Source organism: Pterocles gutturalis, unplaced genomic scaffold (genome assembly GCF_000699245.1).
Source record: "Pterocles gutturalis isolate BGI_N339 unplaced genomic scaffold, ASM69924v1 scaffold27060, whole genome shotgun sequence".
NCBI classification, from domain to species: Eukaryota; Metazoa; Chordata; class Aves; order Pterocliformes; family Pteroclidae; genus Pterocles; species Pterocles gutturalis.
In genome coordinates, this window is record NW_010146638.1 from 9109 (window position 1) to 17721 (window position 8613).

Genomic DNA, 8613 nt, shown 5'->3' on the forward strand with positions numbered 1-8613 from the left:
TTCCCATAATAATGCACTATGATTGAACCGTGTAATTAAAATACCTTTTATCTAAATGAGAAAGTTGTACTTCTTGTAAGTTGTTCTTGAGAATTTATTTGTGGAACATAATTATTCTGTGCATTCCCTGTTAATGTAAGTAGGTGGTTGTTAATTTGCTTATGAAGTCTCAAAGGCAGGAGGTCCTTATGCAGAAGGAGCTTACATGCTCCTTAAAGTTTTAGAAGTTAAAGTTGCTCAAGAAGTGCATGGTCTCAGCCCTATGGAAAAGCTTACTATCTCCTACAAAAGAGTTTCTGGTACCTAGTCCTTTCTTGTTGTTAGTGATTTTATCTGAGCAGTTTTACTATCCTTAGGAGGCAGGTTTTGGAAGAAATCTGTCTGGAAATCATGGAAGTAACTTTCATGGATTAAACTTTTAGTGGGATTAACCTGGCTGGAATGAGGACTGTTTCAATTATTTCAAAGAAAATACTGACATCATGGCATGTATCACGTCTTAAAAACAGAGGACTAAAAACTGCTTTAGGTTGGGAAAACCTTGGCTATATCTATATTAGCAAGTAATCTGCAGTGGGAATGGATCCATAGAAGAAAAACAGTGGGTGCTGAGGACTTGGTGGTGACAGCCTGTATTTTTTTCAGAGGTAATACTCTGAGCGGAATCTACTGTGATTCTAGGGAATGTTGGAATGGTAAATCACTGTTGGAGCACATCTTCCATTTTAGTTTTATCAAAAAGTAGTGCAGTTCATATACTTTAAGACTGCTCCAAAATGAAAAAGTATGTACAAGAATATGCTTCTTATTAAACTGGGTCATACATAGAGCTACTTGATTAAAATCATTATGTAGAAGTATATATTTTCATATATGGCATGAGCACTTCACTGAAAGCTATGAGCAGATCTGAGACAGTTAATAGTATAAAATAGAAACAATCCCTCTTTAATGGTGAAGGAAAATGTTCGTTTTCATTGGCTGGGATAAAAGAATGGATTGTTTCTTTTGTGTTTATATCACAAGTGGAAAAAATTACCATCCTTAACTTTTCCAAATACTTGAGAGTAAAAAACAAAACAAACCTTATATAAACTTGTTTTCCATAGATATGGAGACTGGTAAATTGTGGTACAAGTCCAAGAGGTACTTCAGATGTTGTTTTACAAAATGACTACAAAGTTCTCATAACATTTGGAGAGGCCAAGGGCTTTAGGAAAACTCGTATGATAACAGAATAGAATTGCTATTAAAATGCTGTTTAAAGTAGAAAGGATGTGTATTTTGAAATAGAGAACTACTTTGAAGAAGCAACTTTCTGCATATAATCCTCAAAGTTTACCATTTTGAGGCGGTGTCTACCAAATACAAAAAAGAGGGGGAAGATTTCCCCATTAAATCACCTGTAAACAGATTCAATCTGTGTTACAACAGCATAGTAATCATCAACTTGTTACTTTCGAATTTCCTCTTCTTTCTGTGGTGAACACAAAACACAATTGCTGAGAAACCATTCATTTGAGTAGTTTAAATGCTCCTAGTTTCTGTGGTATAGTGAAATGTGTTCAGTTTGTTGTACGGAACCAACTAATAATATGTCAACAGTGCAGGTGGATTAGAGGAGCAGAACTTTGACTAGACCTCCCTGGACCTAAGTTCGGGTAGTTTTTCTATGGTAAAATACTGAGAGGTGAGCAGGTTATCCTTTCAATGTAAGCCTCTTACTGCCTGGCATTTCTAACCCTTCTTCATCTGTCATGCTTAAAAACAAACCAAACCAAGCCTCTTGGATAAACAACTGCATTTGAAAGCAAAGTGGAAAATCCTTTCCTGTCTGTCCTGAAATACCTAGTTCTACTTTGTGTACTCCTTCTGCAACTCTCCTTGCCTCTGACAATGGAATTACAATAATGAGAGACTTTGCTGCATTTGAGCTGATAGTTTTTGTAAAAATTAAGCACTTCTGTACAGTAAAGGACAGTCTGGAGCTGGGCAACTTGTGGGAAAACTTGCCCAAGATTTGCTGGAGTAACCGAGTTTGACACCTTGCTTAAGTCTTAGCTCCCACCTAAAAGCTGGGGCAACTCTTAATGGCATAAGGTCTAATTAACATCAGCAGGTGGAATATAGTTTTCTGCATTATTTTACAGAGAGGTAGTCACATATTGCTGGAAATTTCATTTGCCAGTTAAGGAGCACAGTAATGTCGGGCCAGGCTGGCCATGGGGAGCTCCTCACTGAGCTCCCTTGCGGAAAGGAAGCATAGGAAAGGGGGAAGTGGGGATGGATGGTGCTGGAGGAATGTAGAAACATTGAGCATGTAGGTGTGGGATTAAGAAAGGCAAAGCTCAGGCAGAATGGAGGCTGGGGAGGTTATGGAAGCTGATGGGAAGGGCTTCTAAAGGTACAGGACAGTGGCAGCAGAGGGGAGCGTGATGAAATGTCATATACCAGTTCAGATCCCATAAACTTAAGACATGTGGATCAGTTTTGTTTTCTACACTAACGCTTTTATGCTAAAATGTATTAATTAGAGCAATATGAAATGTGAAGCATAGTACCCTCTGTAGGAATTATGGCTTCAAGCTTGTTCTAGCAGTGCTGCACTGAGCAAGTGTCTCATTTGTGCCACAGGCTGTCTACTTTTACACTCTGGCTGAAATAACCGGGAGGTGCAAACTCCAGCTTGTCACTGCACGAGAGATAAATGTTAACATAGCATTCTTCTGGCTCACTCAACTCTTTTGTTACAATAAAGAGCACAGAGGAACATTTATCTTGCAAAAAAAAAAAAATTCATCTAGGATTAGTTGCCTTTTCAAAAGGCTGGTCAGCTGCTTCAAGTAGAGTACCATAAAAATGTTTTGGAAAAAAAAAATAGATATTCCATGAAGTTGTGACGCATGAAAAATCTAAAGGATAAGTAAAAATACATGGCAAATGGCGTTTGTTATTTGTTCTGTGCATGCAGCAGTCATATATTTGTGTATTAGCACCTTTTCTTTTCTGCAGTAGGCAAGTGGCTGTTTGAAGTCAGGATACTAAAGGAATTAAAATGATTCCAGAAGAATATCAAGGGAGTGAGAGGGCTTCAGGAGGAGGACACGATACCAGTCACAAATCAAGCCTAGCAAAAGTCCCTCCAGATCCTGGCAACAAGAGTTTTCAGGGAACACCCAAGAGGGATGTGTGACAGTGATGTCATGTTCATCCAGAAGGTTGGACAAACACCAGAACATTTACAAAATAGTGGAAGTGACAGAAAATAAACCAAAATCCCCTTTCTTAGCAGGTAGTGAAATGTCAGATGCTATCTCAGATTTTTAAAATCAAATTCAGGTAGGATAGCTGTGTGTCATTACTCTTTTTTTTTTTAATCTCATTGACAGGGTCACTTTAATTTTAGACACTGCACTGTTTTGGTGGGGAATACATTAACACCTGATCATAACGGAAAGCAAAGCATGCTCAGATAACAAGTCATGCCTGTCAACCTTGATAGGTTTTCATCAAAAAATGCAGCAGCCTTTTCATTTGCAACTCTCTGTTTTCCTGTTGCCCAATTCTTGTCAGCAAAGTATTTGAGAGATTAAAGGAACTTTTCTTCATGCTGATCTCACCAAGAGTAATTTTACCAAGTCACTCCCTTGTTCAGAGTCATTTGCTGACTTTATTCCTTCTGTATCATGTTCAAACTCCTCACCTTCAAAGCGCAGAAAGAGTTTGCTTTTGGCAATCTCGTTTCTCATTTATTCTTTCCAATTTTTTTTCCATCTGTCTTCTTACCTGGAATTCCCTCCTTTTCTTGGTGAAACAAGTAAGCGTGTTCATTTTCACATCACAGTGAGGGAAGCTTGTTTATGTTTGTTTTCAAACTGTAAAAACCTTTAGAACAATACAGAGCAGTACTTTCAAATTTTTGCGTTGTTGATAAACCCTCTGGAGCTTTTGATACTTGTGTTAAAATATTGGCTCCTTAAAGCAGGGACAGGGCCTTGTGTTCCAGTGCTTTGTTGATAAACCAGGTGTTCTGATCTTCTGCACTAAGTAGATTAACTTCTTTTTTTAAAGTTAGCAAACGGAATGTGTTTCGTAAAGTGGTGTTATAAAGAGCAGATTTGTGAGAGAAATTTTAAATGTGGACAGTAAAGTAGATCTACTTTTCCAATATTGATGGCTTATGTTTAATGCAAAAATGAAAGAAGATGCATATTCTGATTAGCCATATTAAGACTGGTAGACGAGAGGTGTTTGTTTCTTACCTTTGCTTCTCCAGCTAGCACAACCATGTATACCGCGGTAATAAAGGGACCTTCTCCACGTGTTAGCAATACCCTGTGGGGTTATGTAGACTCCTTTTTATTTCTTCTTAATGCAGTGAGGTACTGTGTTTATGTAGCTGTAAGGAAACAAAGAAAAAAGGAGACCGTATTAAACCGAAGAAAGGAGATGTTTCATAGCATTGCAAGATGTCTCCTTTCTCTGAGACTGCTGTTAATTGTGTTGTTGTATCTTCACCAACTACTGCATATGCTGCATAAATTCTAATGGGTTGTCATGAAAAATATGTCTGCCATACTGACTCTAGAGATTACAGCAAGATCTGTAGCAAATGTTTTGCTGGATTGGTATTTTTTTTTCTTCTCGATGACAGATAAAGTTGTTGCAGATTTCAAATTCTACTGGTTGCAGTACTGACACTTTATTTGTTTGTGGAAACGTATGTGAAGTCCTGTGGCATCTCTAGCTGCCTCCCATTAAGCCAATGGGAAAGAAGAATATTCTGGGTTTACGTGAGAAGTTATATTTAATCTGGACTTCAAGCTCAGGATGGCACACATCTTGCTTGGGAATTAATTATTTGGCTTTTTAAGCAGTTGCACATATGGCTTTTGACAGGGAAAGTGACTTCCAGGCAACTGTATTAAAAGGGTAAGTATGAATTTGGACAGCAGCAAAAGGATGCCAAAGATGTGTAATTTCCAGTTTATGTGGAAACTAAAATGAAGAGTGGAAAGGGAAGGCTATGCAATAGCCAGGTAAGAATGAATTTCGGGAAAGAATTTAACAGTCAGGTATGGTCTGTATTTAGGTAGTTTTCAGAAGGTGGGTTTTTTTGCCTTTTCTGTAGTCACTGTTTTGTGATTTTATGTTCATATAACAAACAAGCAAAAAAAATCCAAGTGATATTTAAGAATCTGTATAGGCACAAGAAAGTTGTCACACTTCCCGTAACAGATTTTGTGTGCAGTGATAGTTACAAAAGGCATTTACTGGGTGAGTAGGCAAAATGAGGCTGCTTGCTAAAGACAAGTACTACCTGGCTAGAAAAATAAAAGTGCAGCAGTGGATCAGTAATGTACTGCATCTGTTTTCCATTTTCCAAAGTGCTCTTTAAAAAGATAAAGTTAATACCTGTGAGGTAAGTTTGTTGCACTTTTATAGGTGTATGTAGAGAAAGTGGAAACAGCAACAATTCCCAAAGCACTTAGTGTTGACCTCACTTTGTAACTTTGGATGTCCATAGAGATTTTAATGTTGACAAATTGGATATAGTTGGGGAACACTAGATAAATTTTAAAACCTCGCCCCACACTGAGACTTCTTCAGGGATATGCAAGTAGTTAGTGGCAGTCTGGAGCAGGACTAATTAGTCCCACTACCCAGTCTCACAGTTTTACTGCTCCTCTAGATGCATGCTTCCCAAGAGGGGCAAGTGTCTCTTTTTCCTTCTTCTTGGGGTATGTAGTATTCTGGTCTTAGAAGCCATAGATGATATTACAAGAAAATAGAATGCGTTGGAAAATATATTGGTAGAAGAGTTTAAAGTGAAATGGAATGCTGTATAACAGTTTGACATGCTTAAAGAGATTAGGAGATCCACACTGCTGCACAAGGGCACTGGGACAAGAAAAATTAGGTTTATGGAGACATCAAATGCCAGTGAGTAGTAATATACCAAGAGAAAACCAACAGGGATAGTAGCATTTTCAGGCTGACCAGTGATGTTCATGTAACAGCTTGTAAGAACAGATCTGAACTGTTTTATATAAACATCTTAGTTCTACATAGTGCACATAGCAATTCTATTGTGTTATCATACAAGGTTTTTTTATATTCTTAAAAGGATCTGATTTTTTCAAAGCAAAATGGTTTTGTAGTAAACAATTAAAATCAAAAGATTTTTAAAGACTCACAATGAGGTTATTTGATCTGCTTTGTATTTTCTTTTCAAAATCAATGAGAATACAGACCCAAATTCTCTTCTACATCTTGGAAGTTACCTTCTCAGTATCTCCTGTGCAGAGCAGTTTCCTCTCGCTTCTTTTTTTTTTTTTGCCCATGGAAAGAAGCAATCTTTAACCTATCAAGTGCTTACAGTAAGAGTATCTGGGGACATGCAATGTGCAGGATATCATTATTTTCTCCTCTTCATTTTTTCCTATTTTTTACTTACTTGTTTGGTTATTTTTAGAGCTTAGTTTAGTGGAAAGTGTTCAAAATTTTCTTCACTTAGCAAACCTCAGAAAAGTAAGTAGCTGAGAACGTTGCATTTTGGATAGGCAAAGGAAAGAAGGTGGCATTCTGAAAACACTTTTTTTTTTGTTTGAAAAAAGTTTTCAGAAACACAGGTATCGCACAGAAAGGAACTGGGCTAAGAGCCTTTGGAAAGCTTTGTAAATGTCCCTTTCAAACCTTCCATATTATTAGTCTGATTGCTTAGGCCTGAAGGCAACATTTTAAAATTCTTTTCATTCTTCTGTATTCCAGCTTTTAATTTCAAAACAACTTTGTGGTAGAGAGTTGCTCATACTTATATTAAACCACCTTATATTTATTTCTGGACATGAGACAAGAAAACATGACAAAATGTTTTCTTATAAAAGCTGTTAAGACAGAGGAAGCAAAAAGGACTTTCATAACTGGCTACTTTAAGTAGGTCATCTGTAGTTTACCTCAAAAGAACTCATAAAAATTGTTTACATGAGGAGAGGAGCTAGCCTTCTCTTGCAAAATACAATGTTTCTCTGAGCCTGTGAAGTGCAGGTCTTCTGCAAGTTACTAAGAGCAAAGTTAACTGATGAAGTCCTCAGAAGAGTCAGGAAAAGGGCACTAGGAGTGCTTGGCATTTCAGCCTGCAGTAGATTGATGAAACCTGGAAATTAATGAAGACTATTCTGATATGTCACACGCTTTTACATCAAGAACTAGAACTGGTGTTAGTTATAATGTATAAGCATTAGAGAAAATTCTATAATAGTTATGTAGTAGCAGCGAAACTGCGCAGGTCTACTGCGTAAATTAACCTGATGGTCAAATTAATAATTGTAAAAATATCATCCCATTTATTCATTTATCAGGAACCAAAAATTTTTACTGATTGCAGTTGTTCAGCTTTTCCAAAAGTATAACAAATATGTTGGCTTGATTATGTTTTTTGTATCCTGCATCCTGTTTTTTTCCTACAGTAATCTTTCTTCAAAATGATTATTCTTATGTAGGTCACTGTGAAGTTACACACAGATGTGTTTCAAACCTGGTCTCTTTAGTCAGGGTAACCTGGCTAGCTAGTTTCCTCTCAATGCACAGCTTCTCCTACTTTTATTAAAATCAAAAACTGCACCGAGCTGTGACTAACCATATTTGAATATAGCATTTCAAAACAACTACAAATTTTTTACTGTTTTAAGTCAAATGTGTGGTTATTTATTTTATGTGTGCTGAGAACAATAAGATTTAGCACAACTATATCATTAGAAACTAGTAGAAATTACTATGCTTACCAATATTAACATTACTCACTTTGTCTAGTGAATTGTCATATTAAAAATACAGTTTCACTGTATTCAGTAGAGCAATAGTAATTCATATCAGATGATACCAAAGTTTGTTTTTATGCTTGTTACAGCATACTGGCAACCTGATATAAGCCTCCTGACATAAACTATCTTACATTTTTATCATTCAGATAGCAGTAACCTCAGAGGTGCTGTAACTAGAAATCATTTCATTGGCACTAGTGACCTCTGCAGTCTTCCAAGATGGTTCTTATAGTAGAATTATGTAAAATTGATTCCACTAACAATTTAGTGTCAGATGCCCCTTAATAATGCTTGAATTAGCCTTTCTTTGAGCAAATCTGACCTCGTTTGTATTGTTGCTTAGATGAGAAAAATAAATGCAGGGAGCCAGCTTTAAAACATTCTTCTTGGATTATGGAGGCACGGTCTTCTGGAACCGAAAAAGAAATGGGGTGACTTACTTTCAAATATTAACACCTCTGGGTTGGTGTGTTCTGCAAAACTGAGTATTTAATTTGTTCAGGTGACAGCAGTATACCTACAGCTCAATATAGGGAGCACGTTTCATTTAGAAGGAAATGCTACTGAAGGAAGCACATCTATTAATATAAGCAATTTAAGAAGGTCTTCGGTGAAATATTCGCATAAGCTTTGTGTCTCAAAATGTGTGAAAATTTAAGTGCAGGTACAGAAAGAACAAAGCAGGCTGAAACAAAGAGAATTCAACTAGACGGATCAGGTGCCTTTAAATTAAGACTTGAACCTTTGGTATTGGAGCCAGCAAGATGAAAGAGACATGGAAAAAAATACA